The sequence below is a fragment of the Pantherophis guttatus genome, chromosome 8 (assembly GCF_059756535.1).
Source record: "Pantherophis guttatus breed Tessera chromosome 8, ASM5975653v1, whole genome shotgun sequence".
Lineage (NCBI taxonomy): Eukaryota > Metazoa > Chordata > Lepidosauria > Squamata > Colubridae > Pantherophis > Pantherophis guttatus.
This window is the reverse complement of record NC_142070.1, coordinates 83154718-83175070: the sequence shown is the minus strand read 5'-3', so window position 1 is coordinate 83175070 and position 20353 is coordinate 83154718. Positions and strand designations below refer to the sequence as shown.

At 43.2% G+C, this 20353-nt stretch overlaps 1 long non-coding RNA gene across 1 annotated transcript; it reads left to right on the top strand.

Moving 5' to 3' along the window:
- The first annotated feature begins 11723 nt into the window (after positions 1 to 11723).
- LOC132710976 (uncharacterized) lies at positions 11724 to 13678 on the top strand. Its single transcript, XR_015729195.1, has 2 exons — positions 11724 to 11897; positions 12728 to 13678. It is a non-coding gene; the product is annotated as an uncharacterized LOC132710976 (long non-coding RNA).
- Positions 13679 to 20353: the final 6675 nt, after the last annotated feature.

Below are 20353 nucleotides of genomic sequence, written 5' to 3'. Positions count from 1 at the left end.
GGAAGCCATGGAGACTGGCTGACTGATCTTCTCCACCTCTTCGGTTGGGTGGGCATCAGCTTGAATGACCCAACCCCTCACAACTGCAGGAAGGAACCAGCTTGTCTTCCTGTTCGGCAAAGATGACTACTCACTGCAGCCTAAGCTACGTCTCTTCCATGTTGCTCCTGGCTTAACCCAACTTTGAAATTCCACGGATTAGCAGTGGCAACGGTCCCTTGACTGGTCATTCCTGAGCTGCTTCTCCTTCCTTCCATCCATGCAGAGAATGCAACGCTCATGGTTTTGGTTGTGGGGTGGACTGGTCTATCGGTGCTCCCTGGTACTTACGTAGATTGTTCCTTCCTTACTGTGACTTTCCTTTGCTTTCCCTGATATTTGCACACATGGGTGCCTGCAGCCCCAGTACCCCCTTCCACCTTCTCCCCTTTGACTCCAAGACAAAAATTACAACATAGTCCTTTCAGCAGTTCCAAGAAGGCTCCACATCCATTTGCACTATTCAGGTGACCGTGAGGGCACAAATAAACCTCCAAGTGGCCTCAACGACTCTCAGAAAGAGTGCTAATGACCAGCTGTCTGCAAGGGGTATAAATCCTTCCATCTTCCACCATTCAGTCAGAACGGAAGAAGCTTCTTGGATGAGAAGCGAAACTTATTCAAGGAAAAACAAAGAAAGCCCAGTTATCTCTTGAAGACACACTTATGGGACAATCATGACCTATGAATCTCCATAGACGTCTAACAAAGAAGTATTTCCTTTTTACTTATGACATCTTCATTGTACAACCAAAGCTACAGGGGGCAGATTGTTCTTACAATAATACATTCCTCTGTAAGATCAATGGAGGCAAAGAGGAAATGATACTTCAGTGTCAGAGAAACAAAACCAGCCACCTCTCTACCTTGCAACCAAAAGATCTTAAGACAAAGAAAGGAAGGGAAAGGAAGCACCGTGGAATGTGGGCAGGAGGTTGGAAGGCAAGAGGAACATGCTTCATGCAACTTGAGAAAAACAAAATACTGCCCACTGGCTGAAGGCTGAACAGAGCAGGAGCTTCTAAGGTTGAAGATTAACCAGCTATTAAGAGGGAGAGGTTTGCCAGGTCCCACAGCCAGTAAGCCCAGCTTACTACTGGAAAAGAACACGGGTGCAAGATGCGTTTGCAATCGGCTGGAGTGAGAAGAACAGGATGTCTTCCATTCCGGTACTCAAGAAGCTATGAACAGACGGTACCGATGTCATGATAAAATGCCTAACTGCCATGTCTCCCTGATCCCCCGGACCCTCAAGGGTTAACTAACCACATATCCCATAATCCTTATAACCACTCCTTACCTCTTAACCCCTCCTCCTGAGTACAAAAGGTCCAACCGCATGGTCCACAACACATTCCAGATGTATACCTGAAAGAGAAAGGTACAAGGTCAGTGACCTCCAGTACCAACTGATCAACAATAAAACTACTGAAAAGAATTGGGCTATGTCTTTGAGTTATTGGGCTAGATCCAGTTTCTAACAAATTGGTAGCAGAGGTCGGTTGCCCATAACTCCAGACAATGACTGAACCCAACACCTACCCAGAAGAAGCAAACAGAGCACAGACCAGAGCTCTTACCAAGAAGATGGCTGAGAAGCTTCCCACCAAAGCCACAGCCATGGAGGAGACAGAAGCTGGAAGCGAGCAGGACTCCAGCCTGGACTCACAATCAGATGAAGAGGGGCCATCCAAGGAGATCACCGCCCCGGAAGAAGAAACAGCACAAAAAATGAACAAATTCAAACTCTCCATCCTGAAACTGATGGAGGGAAACAGCGACAAAGAAAACCTCATCGCGGACCTTCAAAGCCTCTTCGAACAACAAGAAGCAGCGATCGAGGCCCCAAAAACAACCGAGAAAGAAAAGCCAGCAAAAAAGGGTAAGCCACCCCAACCTGATGATCCTGAGCCGGCAGAATCCATTTCCGTGCCCACTTCCCGGCGGCCATCTTGGGACGAGCACCAGCCAATGGGAAGCCAGGATTTGAATCCCTTGGCGCGAAAATGCCCGAACCCCGAAACAGACGAGGGGAGCTCAGAAAGCGACTACGAAGAACCCAGCTCTGAGAGCGACCACGAAGAGATCGCAATAACAAAAAGAAAAACGCCTACCGATCTCGAATTGCAAAAGGCAATCGAGACCATCACCGCTGCCCTAGGCTCCGCTTTCGAGCCCCCTGCGGCACTCAAAAAATCAAAGAGAAATCCTGGAGGGCACAAGAAGGCCAGAACAACCAACAGAGACCAGGCAACCGAGTCACAGCATACAAAAAACCCCGCGCGCACCAACAACCGGCACAAAAGACCGCCCACCTGCAGGAAAAATCAACCGCAGAATTCGAACTCACCACCCGCTACACCGGCAACGCGAGGCCCGAGGCAGAGAAGAAGAACCGGCTACTCACCAACGCCACGACACCCATCAGGCCAGTCCACACGACCAGGGACCAGCGACCACGAGGGAGGATCAGCCGCCGTCGCCGCCATCGCCGCCGAGCCGCTGGGTGCAGGGAATCCTCAACCTACGACCTCCGCTGCTGCTGCGCCGCCGACCCGCGAAAGTCCTCGACTTGCGACCGCGTCGCCCCCTCACCTTCTCCCCTTCTTCGCCGGGGATCCGGCCGTCCAGCAGTGGTGTCCAGCCTCAGGGGGGATCTTCGGACCCACCGGGGGCGGGTCCAGCCTCCCACCGACAGGCCTAGGCCTAGGCCTGGGAGCTCCAGCAACAGGAACCTCACCCGATGGACTCCAGCGCGGAATGAGCTTCGCGCATGCCCAGTACCTGCCTGTAATAAGAGAAGCAAATTGCATAGATCCAAGCAAGTACAGAATGGCCACAGACATCCCAAAGCCTTATTGTGAGTTTAATCACAACTTGGACCATGGACAGCTCCCCCCAGTAAGTAACCTTACTAACATTTCTGGGGCAAATTATGCCAATTTGCCAAAACTGCAGTTAGATGGGGGTAATATTATAGAATGGAGCCAACAATTAAGAGTTGCTCTCATGAGAGAGAATGCACTGTTCCTAGCTAACAAACCTCCCCAAAAGCCCTGGTCATTGGAAATTGACTGCATTCATCACAGGGCATTTTGTATCATGTTAACCTCCATTCCATCTGCCATGTATCCATCTATTGAGGACAATCTAACTGTTTATGATATTATGCAAAAACTATGTAACCTGTTTTATAGCCAAAGCAGAGCCACCACCACTAGACTATCTAGGGAGTTCCACTCCACCAAGCATAAGGCAGGGGTCCCCATGAGTGAGCACATCTTAAAGATGAATGCTGCAAGGGCAGAACTCATGCAGAGGGGGGAAATCATCACTGAAGAGAGCATGAGAAGCATAATCATAAACTCTCTTGATAGCAGCTGGGACATCTTCATGACCCAACTAAATAGCCTCAACTTGCAATACCTCACACTAAGCGCACTGACCAGTCAGCTCGTTGCAGAGGACACTCTGAGGAGGGAACGCCAACTAGCCAAAGGGGACCCTAGACCCACAAAAAGGGTGGATTTCCAGGATAGGGCCAGGGATACCTCAGAATGTTATTCTTGTGGATCAAGGAACCACTTAAAGAAGGATTGCCCCAGGAACCATAGGGATAGGGGACAGCACGACAGTAGAGGGGGAAGGTCACCCGAACGCAGGCACCCAAAGGAAAGAGGGCGAGGGTGGTCACCCAACCCCAGGAAACACCACGAGCGCAGAGACCACTCCAGGGACAGTAACTCTGGCTCCATGTATGGGATCAGGCACGATGACCCAAATGACAAACATAAGGCAGAGAGAAACACATGGCTCCTGGATTCAGGGTCCACAAGTCACACTACTTGTAACCCAGAGCTGCTAGACTCACTCACAGAAATAGACTCAGAAGTAAAGGTAGCAAACCAAAGCAAGGTCAAAGTAGTGGGAAAGGGAAACGTACACATCACACAGGTAGGAGACCTAAAAGGAGTACTGTACGTACCAGAAATCCCCCACAACGTGCTAGCCATCACAAAGCTGACACGAGACACAAATATAGAAATAAAATTTAAAGATGGAAAGGCACACTTGATCAAGCAAGGGAAGGAGATAGGAAAGGTAACCATACACGAGGGGCTTCCCTACTTCACACCCAACGCAAGGGAGGAAGAAGGCATTGATGCCAGCACAAACCACGAGGTAGATAAGTATCCAGAAACAGAGGGGGTGCAGCAGGAGGCAGGATGTAGCCATGAGAAGACAAACAAGTCGGCAAACCATTGCATGATAACTGCGCCCACCTCCTACACAGGAGACTGGGACACATAAGCTTCCCCATTGTAAAGAAAATGACAGAATGTACCGAAGGTCTCAAAGTAAAGAACTGCGAAAACTACTTAGAGTGTTCAGTTTGTAAGCGTTCCAAGATCAAGGTTAAGGCCATCCCCAGGGGATCCAAACGAACCACGGAATACCCCTTCCAATTGGTGCATATGGACTTGGTAGGGCCAATGAAACCCTCTGTAGGACATAGGAAGCGATTCTTCCTCACGATTGTAGATGACTACACCAGATACGGGTATGTCTACTCCCTCAGACACAAAAACGAAGTGTTCCAAAGGTTTAAGGAATTCCACAGAAGAGTAGATATGCAACATAACATGAGAATAAGGCAGATAATGACTGATAGGGGGTCAGAATTCATGGCCAAAGAATTCACAAGGTGGCTGAGGGAGCAGGGCATAGCGCATTACACCTCTTCACCTTTCTCTCCCTTTCAAAATGGAGTCTCAGAGAGAAAGAACGGAGTGTTGCAAACCATGATGAGATGCGCCCTGGAGGATGCTGGGATGGGGCAGCATTTCTGGTCAGAGGCAATACACTACGCTAACTACACCCTAATAGACTGTGGTCAAGCTCTATCAATAAGACACCATACGAGATGCTATACAACAGAAAGCCCAACATTGCACATTTGCACATATTCGGCGCCCCAGCTGATGTCCACATTCCCAGACAGCTAAGAAGAAAAGGGGAAAAATTATCAAAAAGGTTAAGGTTCGTGGGTTACGAACCGGGCACAAAGGGCTACAGATTTGTCGACAACAATAACCATTTTGTGGTTTCCAGATCAGCCAGTTTCCACGAAAACGCAAACTGGTCGAGGGTACACTCCAACGACATCCCAGCCAATAGGGTCACGTTCGAGCATGGCCAAGAGGAAAGGGAGGTCAGAGAGGTCACAGGGCACAAGGCCAACCATCGCAAGACAAGCGTCAAAGGTTGGAAAGAAGGGCACCCTTCACTGAAGATAGATGACCTGACGGACAAAGAGGCAGACATCATGCAGGAGACCGAGCCAACCCCCAGCAGGCCAATCAGAGAAACCAGAAACAAGCTACCAAAGAAGCTAGAGGACTACGTTATGACCATCCACAACACCCATTTCACGCCCAGCTCATATGAAGACATCCTCGGGCTCCCCCGGGAGGAGAAAGAAAAATGAATGCTTGCCATGGAGAAGGAGATGGAAAGCCTAAAGGACCTTCAGGTATATTCACCTGCCCAAGTTCCAGAGGACAAAAAACCAATAGGAACCAAATGGGTATTCAGGGTTAAAACATTAGAGGACAACAAGGTCCTATACAAGGCAAGACTAGTCGCGCAGGGTTTCGCCCAAAGATACCCCGAAGACTATACGGACACCTACTCGCCAACCGTCAGGGCAGAGAGCGTCAAGAGCGCCCTGGTGGTGGCCACCATCCTGGGCTTGGAGGTCTTCCAATTCGACGTACAAACAGCATACTTGCACGCCGAGCTGGATAAAGAAATATACGTCAAAGCACCGCCTGGGTACAACAAAGACAAGAACCAAACTTGGCTGCTGAATAAAAGCCTGTACGGGCTCAAGCAGTCGGGCAAAAGGTGGTATGACTGCTTAGCCAAGGCCCTCAGATCCATGGGCTTCGAGGCCACCTCAGCTGACAAATGCTTCTTTACGAGGAGAGAAAACGACTCATTCGAAGGTGTGCTCGTTTACGTGGACGACATCTTGTACATCAGCAAGTACAAGAACAGGTGTGACAAGTTCGCCACTGACCTGGGTAGCCACTTCTCCTTAAAGTCACTTGGAAAGATTGACAGATACCTAGGGGTCCAAGTGATAAAAACCAACAAGGGCTTCCGACTCTCCCAGAGAGAAAAGATCATCGAGCTGCTGTCCAAATGCAACATGTCCGAAGCAAAACCCAGCGAGACCCCCATGCAACCCGAGTTCCTGAAGACCATGTATGAGGAATCTGAACCTTTCACAGACAACAAACTATATAGATCAACGATAGGGTCACTGCTGTACATATCCAACTGGACCAGGCCCGACATCGCCTTGGCCGTCAACCTGCTGTCCAGACATGTAAGCAAACCTACGGTAACACACTGGAACGCCATCAAAAGACTACTTAGATACTTAAAATTTAGTGCGGATGCCCTACTCTGCCTAGAACCAGAAACATCCAAGGAACCAAAGCTAACCTGCTATGCTGACGCTGACTGGGCTGGGGACATAGAGTGCAGAAAAAGCACCTCAGGCTACGTGCTACTACTCAACAATTGCCCCATCCACTGGTACACTGGAAAGCAAAAACTGGTGGCCACATCAACCACGGAAGCAGAATTTGTTTGCCTATCAAAGGCCGCAAACAATTTAGTATGGTTCGATGACCTGCTCTGCGACATCTGGGCTGAACCCTCATATCCAATAGTTATCCACGAAGACAACAAGGCAGCGATAGAAATCTCTAGGGCCGATGCCATAGGTCAGCGTTCTAGGCACATTGACATTAAATACAAACACGTCAGGCAGTTTTCAGAGATAGGCTTCATTAGGGCAGTGCACTGTGACACAGAGGAGCAAACAGCAGATATTCTCACTAAACCCCTACCACATAAACAACATGCTTACCTCATGTCAAAAATGCATGTTTGCTTATAATTCATGCCCGTACCAGTGTATTCTCTGTATGTATGCTAACACTGCCTCAGGTACCCAGTTAGGCATTTAGAGGGGGTTTTGTCATGATAAAATGCCTAACTGCCATGTCTCCCTGATCCCCCGGACCCTCAAGGGTTAACTAACCACATATCCCATAATCCTTATAACCACTCCTTACCTCTTAACCCCTCCTCCTGAGTACAAAAGGTCCAACCGCATGGTCCACAACACATTCCAGATGTATACCTGAAAGAGAAAGGTACAAGGTCAGTGACCTCCAGTACCAACTGATCAACAATAAAACTACTGAAAAGAATTGGGCTATGTCTTTGAGTTATTGGGCTAGATCCAGTTTCTAACAACCGAGGCCAAGAAACTGCATTTGTCCTAAGATATTGTTTTGCTCCCGCTCTCTGCCATTTTTATTACTCACTCTTCCCTATGAGTTTGAAAAAAAAAAAAAGAGAAGGAAGAAATCCCTGGCAGAGTGATCAAGGTTTGCACCAACAATTGAGAGTATTACATTTGAGAGCCGGATTGTCTTTTCTTGACTCCTCCAGGTGACCACGTGGGGTAGGTGAGACTTGAGAATGAGTTCATCACAGATTAGTTGTCCAGATTAGAGAGTTTGTGAGATTATTTACTCTCTTCCTGGGATCTGTTTATGCAGGTTAAATGAACAAAGGCACTGCCATTTTTCTTGCAAGAAAAGACCAAATGTTCACAGGTGCCCAGACTCTTAAGCTTGAGGAAAGAAAAGAAAGTTTTGTAAAGCAGGTTAAAAATGGCTTTAACTTAGGCAAGTTTTTAATAGCTTTGCATTTTATTCTGGTTTGGATCGCTATTGGAAATGAATAAAAGCTAGCAGGGCAGTTAAGCCCTTTGTTCCCTCAACAGTTTTAGGGATTTCTTTCTAACTATGTGAGGTAAATATTAAATTCAGCTTTCCAAAATATACAAGTCATCTTTTCTCTATCCCCGCTACATTTTGACCTATCAAATATTTGCTAAAGCTCTAATGGAACTATGGATCCCATAGAGTAAATTCTATTTACGGCAAAGACAATATGGCTCTTTCCAGACTGAGGGTTCACGTGCAACTATTACAAATAATATTGTAAAAACATGGACCTGTTCCATCTTTCCCTTGCTGATAGGTTTCCTGTGGCAAGACTACAAAACAGCAGAAGTTGGAAAGAAACTTCTGAAAAGTTCCCTGTTCAGACTCTGCCTTCCCCCCTCCAGACGTTTCTATGAATGAGAGAAACCGATTGTGCACTAAAGCTTCATTTACCAATTGCTAGGCCTGGAAACAAAGTCTGCTTAAAGTCTGTTTGTGTCGGAAGAAGAGGAAGCTTCCCTCCTTCTGCCTTGGAAATGAGGGGTTATTAACAGTCAAGCCTTCCCCATCTTTCCATTTCATTCAATTCAGTCCCCATCAGTCAACATTCAAACCCCGCCTTAGCCACGAGAGCCTCCTGGGTGACTTTGGGCCAGCCAACCTCTCTCTCGGCCCAGCCCACCTCACAGGGTTGTTGTTGTTGTGGGGGAAATAGGAGGAGGAAGGTGTGTTGGAAAAGTTTGCTGCTGCCTTGAGTTATTTGTAAAAGTAATAAAGGCAGAATGCAAATCAATAAATCTTCATTTAGACAGTTCATTTAGTTCGAAGTTACAACGGCACTGAAAAAAGAGACCTATGACCACTTTTCACACTTATGACCATGGCAGCATCCCCCACGGTTATGTGATTTACATCCGAATGCTTGACAACTGACTCATATTTATGATGGTTGCAGTGTCCCAAGGTCACATGATCCACTTTTGTGACCCTCTGACAAACAATGTCAATGGGGAAGCCAGATTCATTTAATAACGGTGTTACTAACTGAACAACTGCTGAGGTTCCCTTAGCAAACGTGGCAGGAAAAATCGTAAAATGGGGTGAAACATAATTCATAAATTTCTCCACAGAAGGTTAACTTAACCACCAAAAGTCCAGCCTGAATGCCAGGCTAATGATTTGCCCACCCTGGAAGACCCAGAGAAGAAGAAATGGAAGAAAAAGACCGCTCAGAAAACACAGCTTGTTCTGCCTGCCCATCAGAAGTCCATCCGATGGCATGGTGTGTTTGTGTGTGTGTGTGTGTGTGCGGTTTTTGGCAACAGGTCCATCTTCTTGGCAAGTAAGCGCGATCGGAGGTTCCTGAAGCCAAGTCTCAAACAAATTATCCTTTCATTGTGCAAAATCTCGATCACGCCTACAACATGGCGGACGTCGATGCCTCCCAATCCCCTTCCATCACCCCCCCCTCAAAAACACCAATGCGTTTGATGCCAATGCAGATTAGAGAAGTGGGGCAAGAGGGTCTGTGATGGAAATGCATCCCAAACATTTTTGACACATTTATGTGCAGTGTGAGTCAGAAAGAGAAGCAAGAAAGGTGAGGGGGCATGACGTTTCCGGTAAATTCAGGCTGAGTGTTCTGCTTTTGGGTTATCTCTCTCTGCTTATCTAGCTCTTTGCCCATCTGGGATGCTTTTGCTGGGAGGAAAAATGTTCATGAAGGTGTGATATCTCAGAAAGAGGGTGTGATGTCACCTGAATTTCCCAAGAGGCTCCCTTCTCAGGAGGGGAGAGTGTCCAGTTAAGTTGAACTATGTTCACCAGTAATTTAATTTAACTGTCTCAGCCGACAGTGAGGACCAACCTGGAAATGTCCTAAAATCATAAAAGGTGAAGGAGACAGACGCCAAAGAGATGACGTTGCATTGATTCATTCTCTCCTCTCTGTAAGTCTTCAAACCTCTTCTCCTGAGCCGGCCTCCTCATGAGTGACCACCGTGTCCAAAGGAAGAATTTAGCCATGACTATATCCAAAAGAATCAGGATGTCTTCAGTCAGAAAAGAGGCAGAAAAAAAGACGCAGTAGATGTTTAACCCACAGAATGTTACTAACCTCCTTTTAAAAAAAAATGCCTTGAAAAGGAAAACCAAACAGGCGAAACATATGGAAATGCATTTTGTAATGTAAAACAGCATTTGTATTCATAATGGGTCGTTTGCAGCCGAGGAGACACACTGGATGCATCTCTGTAAAATACATTCCCAATATAATCAGTGTGCAATGACCACAGTTGTTTTCTAGTTGGCTGCAAGGCCGAGTAACACAATAACCACAGGATACTCACCAAATTTAATAATTTACCAGACTTACTTAGGTAATGTGTGTCGAGCAACGGGCAGCCAGCGCTAAGTTTTCTATTCTTATTGCAAAATATATTGAGGCCATTAAAAACAAAACAAGGTAAACTTTCGTATTCCCCCCATTTCATTCCATTTCAGTAGATGTGTTGCACGCATTCAATATTCAGCAGCACACTAATTAAAAACAAAAAGAAAAAAAAGGAAAAGTCTCGACCATGTAACATGAGCAACTTTCCAGTTCTAATTATACTAACTATTCCATTCTGAAAAGAAAGTCTCACCAGATAATCAAATCAAGAAAAAAGCGTTGAAGGAACACAAAAATCGTTTTAGGAAATGGGACTTAAAAAACAAGATTAGATGCTGCCATCAGAGTTCAAGGAAAAAGGCTCATAGAAAACCACCTGTAAAAAGGAAGATTGGTCATATAATTAGTCTGACAGGTTCTGGAGAACCGGTGGTGAAAATTTTGAGTAGTTTGGAGAACCGGCAAATGCCACCTCTGGCAGGCCTCAGAGTGGGGTGGGAATGGAGATTTTGCAATAGCCTTCCGCTGCCATGCCCACCAAGCTACACCCACAGAACCTGTAGGGAAAAAATTTGAATTTCACTCCTGGGGATATGTAATATTTCACCTTTCTTCCAAAACTGGTAGCCTACGGGATTCTTGCAGTTGAAGTTTTCAAGTAATTCAAAACCTGGTCTTTTCCTTAGTAATCCTTTCATATGCATTTTGCTAGTGAATAAATACTCTTATACAAGTTCTCTGCAACTTAAAGAAAATGTGCATGCGTCACTCAGAAAATTAATTACTGATATTAAAACTTAATTACAAACATTAGTATTTTTCTACTACCGATGTAATAAATGAAATGATGCTTGCCTGTCAAGCAAGACAGCATATTTCTAATACTTTTAAAAATACTATAGAATCAATCTCCTTAGCTGAGAAAAAGATAAATATGTCCTCTCCTGAAATCTGTAACAATTTGCTAATGTTGTGTTATCAGCAGACAGGAAAAATATGGTACCTTTTCAGCGAAGGAATTATAACAATAAAGAGGATTCCAGGCAGCTGAATCATAATGATAACCCTCGCATCCTGGACATAAACTCTTTCAACTCCTACCCTCAAAACGATGCTATAGAGCACTGCACACCAGAACAACTAGACACAAGGACAGTTTTTCCCCGAACGCCATCACTCTGCTAAACAAATAATTCCCTCAACACTCTCAAACTATTTATTAACTCTGCACTACTATTAATCTTCTCATCGTTCCCACCACCCATCTCCTTCCACTTATGACTGCATGACTGTAACCTTGTTGCTGGTATCCTTAACATTTATATTGACTGTTTCCCTATGACTATCATTAAGTGTACCTTATGATTCTTGACAAATGTATCTTTTCTTTTATGTACACTGAGAGCACATGCACCAAGACAAATTCCTTGTGTGTCCAATCACACTTGGCCAATAAAGAATTCTATTCTATTCTATTCTATAAAATAGTTGAGAGGGCAAGAGAAATAACTGTCAAAAGTGCAAAAGGAAGAATCTGCGGCTTTGTAGATAAAGTTGAGACCTTTCTCTGGAGACCGGAAGACCCAACACAATGGCTCTCAGAGTAAGCGCACATTTAGGGAAAGGCAAGGCCAAGAGGAACTGGATGGCGGGTGAGTATTGTTAACACAAGACACATTTAATACGCAGGGACAGCAAGGTGAAAAATTTAGACAGCATCATCAGACCCTCAGCTGGTCTGCCTTGAAGGTATCTCTGGGGGAACTAAAGATAAGACTGGAGTGTTGGAAGCTCCAGTCTTATCTCCCTTCAGGCTGGTGTTCTCGGCACGAAGCCGAGAACACCAGCCTGAAGATGACGAATGAGACTTCGTCGAAACGTCGCCAAGACACTTCCAATTTTACGTGGGAGAAGACCCGAATAACCAAAGACCTACATACAAACACCCGCGAAAACCTGAGAAAACATATATACATATATATATATATATATATATATATATATATATATATATATATATATACCGCTTATAGTGTTTTAAAGCCTTCTCTAAGCAGTTGACAGAGTCAGCCTCTTGCCCGCCACAATCTGGGTCCTCTATTTACCCACCTTGGAAGGACGGAAGGCTGAGTCAACCTTGAGCCTGGTGAGATTCAAACTGCCAAATTGCAAGCAGCCGGCAGTCAGCAGAAGGAACCTGCAGTCCTGCACTCTAACCACTGCGCCACTATGGCTCATGAATATTATAGTTATCCATCCATTTTTCTGTGACTTGACTGTAAATTGACTTTTAAACTTTTAAGCCATTAAAAGTTGCTGAAATACCCTGCATCTCTTACAAATAATAAATATTTATGGATGTGGAGATCTTTATTCTAGGATTAAGGATTAGATGTAAACCATCTATTTCTTTAATCTGATTTCTGTCTCCTCTCCTCATTCCCTTTCCTTTCTTACCTGCCTTTTTTCTTATACTGTACAGACGAATCTCTGGAAAACCAAAGAGGGAAGCAACAAAAGCTATTTAGATGCTACACCAGCCCTAAGCCTCACTGAATGGATGCTTTCTTCAAAACCTTGGATTTATCTGCTGATGAAGCTCATGGGACCTAACCATTACCTACATTGATTCTGGTTTTCTCACTGAAACTTCATAGGTGTGCTGTGATTTATCCTCAGAAAACAAAGTACTTCCATCAATCCCTTCCACCACACTGTTTTCCTGGTCAGGTTTTTGCCAAACCCCAATTTTTGATGGGATTCTAGATTTTCAGACTTGTTTGCAAAGGGAAGTCTTTCCACAGTGATTACAACATTGTGATTTCTGTGGTTGTGTGCTACCAAGGTGGTACCATTGCAAGTGAATGAAATGAAGTTGTGCAAAGGATCTTTGGCCGTAGCTTCCATCAATTCAAGAAGGAACTGAGTCCAGAAGGAGCCGCAAATTGGGCACAAAAACTGGATGAGACAGTGTGCAATTTCCAGTTCTGAGACCCCTGGGGCCTCACCCCATTTAGTTCTGGTATGATTATTTCCTCTTGATGGATCCAATCTGAAACCATTGCCATATTTTATTATTGTTTTTTCCCTAATGCCATCACTCTGCTTAACAAGTAATTCCCACAACACTGTCAAATAATTTACTAAGACTTGTATTACTATTATTCTTCTCTTCCTTCCTAGTACCTATCTCTTCCCACTTATTACTATAACCATGTTGCTTGTATCTTTCAATTTATACTGTTTTTATTTGTTTCCTAGTATGATTTGATAGCTTGTTAGTAACCTTGACGATCACTAAGTATTGTATCTTTTTATTCCCGATGAATGTATTTTATTCTCCTTATGTATACTGAGAGCATATGCACCTAAGACAAATTCCTTGTGTGTCCAATCACACTTGGCCAATAAAGAATTCTATTCTATTCATCTATTCATTATACTATTGTTTTTCCATTCCTTCTCTTGAGGGAGCAAAAAGGAACCTTAACAGTATTTTCAATGAAAACAATTTGATAAAAGCAGCAGTGGTGCACAAGACAATAAAAGCAACAAAAATACTGCAAGTAAAATGGAGGGTTTTTAATACATATATATTAAGACAGCACATTAAAAAGCAATCTGGTCAACCAGTTTATCTTCAGATGCTTGAGTGGGAGTACATTAAACACAGCACCAACTCAAAAAAAGACTCTAATCCTAATACTCAAAATCCACAGAAATGAAAAGGATCAAAGATTGCCCAAAAGATTTCAATCCAGGACAGGACAATCCATAGTCTCGGTGACTCATACAGACTCATTCTCTGACTTGCCTTCTGAGATAGCAAACGTGAAAATCGGATGGTGGCAAAGATAGTGACTGTGTGATCAAAGCTCCCCCCCCCACTTTTAAACCTTGTTTGCAATTCTGTTATTTGTTTTTTAGCTTCCCTGCCAACTCTTCCCCTTTGGCAAAAGAACTGCAATTAATATAACACGAATTTATATTCTGTGCAATTTAGTCTTGCTTCAAATCCTCTGCATTCCTTTATCCATTATTGGGTTTCCTACATGGGCAAAATTTCTTATAGAAGCATAAACAAAAATGGGGTCGGAAAAACCATTTGCACAAGCAAAAGCACAAAGTTTAGATATTATTTTTGGTTTTCTGATTTTCGAGTCACAGCAGTTGAACTCACAGGATTCTCCCTAGGCACAAATGCCAGAGCAATACTATTAATCACCTACAATTAGCACCTATGATCGCATGCAGGTATCACCAGCAAGCATTTCAAACAGAACGCAGGTAGTCCCCGACTTATGACCACAATGGAGCCCAAAATTTCTCTTGCTAAGTGAACCATTTGTTAAGTGAGTTTTGCTCCGTTTTATGACCTTTCTTGCCACAGTCACTAAGTGAATCGCCTTGGTTGTTAATTTAGTAACATGGTTACTTTGCATGTCAGAAGGTTGCGGTGACCCCGGGACACCACAACCGTCATAAATAGGAGTCACGTGCTAAACGTCTGAATTTTTTATCATGTGAACATGAGCATGGTGCAACGGCCATAAATGTGAAAAACGGTCATAAGTCACTATTTTCAGTGGCATTGTATCTTTGAGAATGGTGACTAAATGAACTTTTGTAATGGTTTATTGCCTGTATCTTTTCAAAAATCTTGGCTGGAATACTTGCAAGATCTGTGAGCAACATCACGAAGAAGGAAGGGCTAAAATAACATTTGTTCTGGAATTTGAAAAAGTTTCTCTTTGGCTGACAGCAAATGACAGGCAGCATTTTGTGACCTTCTCAAAAAAAACTGTGAGGACTTTCATTTGAGTTATTTCTAATATGTATAATTAGTACTTACATATTAGAAACAACCATAAAGCACTTTACAATAAAACTGTTTAAAAAATCCATTCCAACTTGATAAAGCAACGAATGAAAACAAACAATTAAGCATCTGAGATTAAAAGAACAGCTATAAAATTGATTAGCAAGCGTGTTGCAACACTAAGATTGCAACTAAAAGGAAAAAGAGCTGCTACTTAAAAGCCTCCTTCCGTTTCCTTTTTTTTCTTTTTTGCAAAGGTCACTCAACTGGGCAGCCAAGGCAGCATTGCTGCTGAGAAGTAACCCTGGCCCTGATAAAAATGGAATTGATTAGATAAGACAAATGGTCTTAATTAGAGTTTTGGTATCTGCTGTTTCATTTTATTTTTTGAGGAGAGGTGTCGTTTCCAAATCCTTTAAAGAAGACAGGGCCACTTCCAGCTTAATGGAAGGCTTTTGCCTAATCACGGCATCCTGGTAGGATATTAGAAGCCCCCAAGGGCAAGAAAACCAACCCAAGAGGAGCAAGGCTGAGCAATTACCACCCCACTGTTTCAAGGTTTAGAAATGACAGTTATCTTTAAATAATACCTAATGACCTAAGCTTTAGGAAGAGCAAAATTGAAGTCATAAGAGGGCAGAAAATGCTCTGCTCGAAGGGTCTTGCAAGCATGTCCCACCATGCTGCCAAAGGTTGTATCAGCTACCTCCACAAAGAAGAGGAGGGGGACAACTTAGTTTCCAAAGCACCAGAAGGCAGGACAAGGAACAATGGATGGAAACTCATCAAGGAGAGAAGCAACCTGGAATTGAGGAGAAACTTCCTAGCAGCGAGAACAATTAACCAGAGGAACAGCTTCCCTCCAGAAGTTGTGGGTGCTCCAACACTGGAGGTTTTTAAGAAGAGACTAGACAGCCACTTGTCTGAAATGATCTAGGATCTCCTGCTTGAGCAGGGAGGGGGTTGGACTAGATGACCTCCAAGGTCCCTTCCAGCTGTATTCTGACTGACTGAGCTCTTCAAATGAACCAGGAGCCAAATCGCTTGGAAATGTCCATAAATGCCACTCCTTCAGAGACTGGCAATGAATATTTCTCCAAGTTTCTTCTTCAGGGCTGTTGCCATAGGTTCTTCTATCCATGTTGCTATTTACAATCCTCAGCAGGAAAGGAATAAAGAATTAAGGTGGAGGCCTCAAGATGGCTGCCTTTCAGAAAAGGCAATTTCTCTGTGAAACAGCTGAGCTTGAATTCATGAGGAGATTTAATATTATTCCTCAGAATAACGCCTGCGATGAAGTGAGCTGTGATCCATGAAAGCATTTGAGATAAGTCTTTAAGATGCTCTGACGTTTCATTAGAGAGAAAAGATTCCTACTTATCAGAACCAAAGTTATTTGGCACAAGATTGGTGCATTTAAGCAAAGAGACAATGCCTAGACTCCTGACTCAGGCTCACTGCGTGGAGCATATCAACTTCATTACTTAGCAGGCTTGATTCCAGGAGCTGATACCAATCTTTAAAGTTCAAATCAGTTTGCGGTTTATTTATTTGAAAGCCTATGTGTGATTCAGTGCACTCTGGCCAACATCTGAAAAATCTACTCTCTATTCAGAAGAGGTAGACAAGAAATAGAGAATAAGAATGCAACTTACTTTGAAAACGCTCGACGCATAGATATCTCTGCTATGAACTTTCAGATGGAATTGGATGGAGTCTAGACTGAGGACTCCATGAATGCAAAGCAAGCCCAGGTGGTTCACCATTTCAAGTATTTTTGAGGAAACCAAACACATGGTTTCCCTGCTGCCCTCCGTTTGAATCCATGAGCAACATAACAAACATTCCAAGAGAGAAAACATGGCCATTATCCTGGACTGGGAAGAATCTGGACTGGGGTTAATATAAGGTGACCAACTTTTTTACAATGAGAAGGAGGACTGTGCCGTGTCGTGTTTCGGTAAGAAGTAAACAAAACCACTTGCGCACGCTGCACTCTCTCAAAACAATTCTCCTGTGCGGAGCGCATGCATCTCATAATCGCATCTCGCCACACTCTACCGAGCCTTGACAAAATGTCATGTCAAATACAAATATGTCACATCACACGCAACGGATCGGATCGGCATCGATCCAATATGGAGATTTACAGATTAGTCTTCCAATATCGAAAAGGAGGACATGTAGGAGGACTTTTCGAGAGAGGACAGAACTTACAAAAAAAGGATTGTCCTCCCTAAAGGAGGACGATTGGTCACCTTAGTTAATATTGCCTTATTTGCATTTCAAATTACAGGTAATCCTTAATTTACAACCAGTTGTTTAGTGACCAAAGTTACAGCAGCACTGGAAAAAGTGATTTATAACTGGTCCTCGCAATTATGACCGTTGCCACAGCCCCATAGTCACGTGAGCAAAATTCAGCATTTGGCAACTGGCATTGTTTATAATTGTTGCAGTGTCACTGCTGTGTGTGTGTGTGTGTGTGTGTGTGTGTGTGTGTGTGTGACATGATCCCCATTTAGGACCTTCTCAGCTAACTTCTGACAAGCAAATCTACTCACTGATTCAGTTTCAATTTATTTTTTTGGGGGGGGAGAGTGATTAAGGTAACCCACATTCACTTCAACAAATAAGCAAAGTATTTTTCAATCACTCCAGTAAAGATGGAGGACCATCTGTTAACATATGGCTCTTGAAGACATGTTTACATCTGGGAGAACAAGGCCTCTTATTAGAGAGACCAAAGGATTGCGAAGATTTTTCAAACGGTAGGTGACAGATTTTATGATCTGAAGAACAGGAACTGTTTGATATATTAGCTACAGAAACTTTACTACTTCAATTTATACATAAACAGAAGGTCAGCAATAGAGATGTGGTTGATAACGTAAGCCTGTTCTTCATCCTAATGGTAATCAGAGAAGTAATGCTAGGAATGGGGTAATATACATTTTTGAAGAGCAGATACGGTCCACAGAGAGATAAAGAAAATAAACTCTTTTCTACCATGTAGCCATATCTGGCCTACACTCATAACATCAACATCAGATATTGGCTGTTAACTTCTGCCAACAACAGGACCTTTTCTTTCTTAAGTCTTAAAAAAAATGAATTAAGACCTTGATTCTTAAACCCATTTTGCTGGCTTTATGGCATCTCCACACACTATAAGGGAAGCCATTTAGAACCCAGGCACAGGAGATGGATTATAGAGGCATGGAAGGAGATTGTTCTTGAGATCTCCCTTGGCACGGACAAATCAACTGTTTCCCAATTCATTATTTCTCTGCTTCCAGGGATCCACCTGGATCTGTATCAGAACAGAAAGTAGTTATCCAGATGATTGCAAGCACACCATAGCAAACTATTGTATGAACTCCAATGTTACAATTGTATTTCCTGCTTTTTTAAGGGGAATCTACTTCCTGGAGCAGTGGGGGGGGGGGCAGGGAAATCAGGGATAAACTTTTTCAATGAGATGCCTCTTGATGTGGTACTGTGATGTGGTCTTCAAAGTTTGTCAACACTGCCGATGTCTATGGAGATTCTCAATCATCCAGTCATGTTTGTCCCAAAGGTGCTTTTTCAAGAGGCAACTGGATTTTCTTGTTTTTCTTTGATGATGTTTTGCTTCTCATCCAAGAAGCTTCTTCAGCTCTGACTGGATGGTGGGGAATGGAAGGATTTATATTCCTTCAATCATTTATAAATGGGGCCTCGACGACTCACTAAAAGGAGGCAAAAGACCAGCTGTTTGCAAGGAGTTTAAATCCTTCCATTCCCCACCATCCAGTCAGAGCTGAAGAAGCTTCTTGGATGAGAAGCGAAATGTCTTCAAATAAAAACAAGAAAATCCAGTTGCCTCTTGAAAAAAGCACCTTTGGGACAACATCACCAATACTTCATTAAAGGCCTGCTTTCAGTCCAGGCTTATGGCATGCTCTGAAGAGAGAGATGGTAAACATCTAATGCCAAAGTATGCCATTCTCAAAGTATTGGCCGAGGGGAAGATATTGTCTAGTACACCCTCCATCATCCTATCTATAATAAAATTAGGGGGAAAATATACTGATGATAAACTGATTTAAGGGTTCAAACACCGTATGATTCAACTACTTCCCTGTGGGTGGGATTTCAACAGTTAGTAATCAGATCGCTTCCTTTGCCATTTTAAACAATACATGTTTAAACAGTAAATTTGTATTTTTTATATTGTAGTAGGGCTGTGTTGCTAATATCCTTTACATCTTCTAATCTTCTCATGTTTCTCATCTTTCCTCTGACCTCCTCCTATTGGTATCTTATGATTTATCACTTGTTGTTTCTATCTTATGATTCATGATCTATGACTTACCCCTTTGTTTTTTTTGTTTTTTTTGTATGTAGACTGAGGGATTGTGTACCGGAGACAAATTCCGTTAAGTGTCCAGTCACACTTGGCCAATCAAGAATATTCCTAAGCTTAAAAATAAAGTCTTTAGCTTTTGATATTAATATTGGTTCTTGACTCAACTGCCTTCATCCCTTTGTTTTTCTTCCTTCTGCTCTTTTCCTTAATATTATCATTCCCCCCCCAATCTATGTAACGTTGTTAAGACTAGTGGTCACAACTATAAATTGATCGATTAATTGATTGAACTACCATGGGATAAAAAGTTTGGTCTGTGTGTTGTATGTGCAGTGACAAACTACACCGAGTGAGTCCAACAGGGGCATAGAAATCAACTTTTAAGTCCACGATATTTTTACCACTTCCTAGTAGTAGATCAGCTTCCCAATTTGTGTCACAAATAAGGGATTCGCCTCCAAAGTGGATTCACTACATTGAAGTGCTCCATTGCCATAGATCATGGTTGATCCCCAAAAGCCAAAGAGTTACAAATCATCAAGAAATAATAGCCAAAACGTTTTAGAATGGAAGTGCAGATACAAAGCCTCCCTTGAAATGAATAGCATTTATTCAGCTATTTTATTAGGCAGCTAGAAGGCTTTGCACTGCCAGCATATTAGCGAGGGACTAAAACAATTTCTTTTAAGACCTGTATCTGATACGTTGCACGACTACGTACTTAAAGGCCTTAAGGGATCAAGAAATCTATTCATCTGTTTTTCTGTTAAAGTAAACAGAATCACTGCTTCCTTCAGTTCCTCTAGAAATTTATTTTATAAACAGATGCCATGATGCTATCCCGAGAGCTGAAGTACCACTTGGACTTAATATCAATGATATAGGAAGATTTAAATGCATTTGGAAAGCCTTTCAAATGCACACAGAATGCTGCAGAT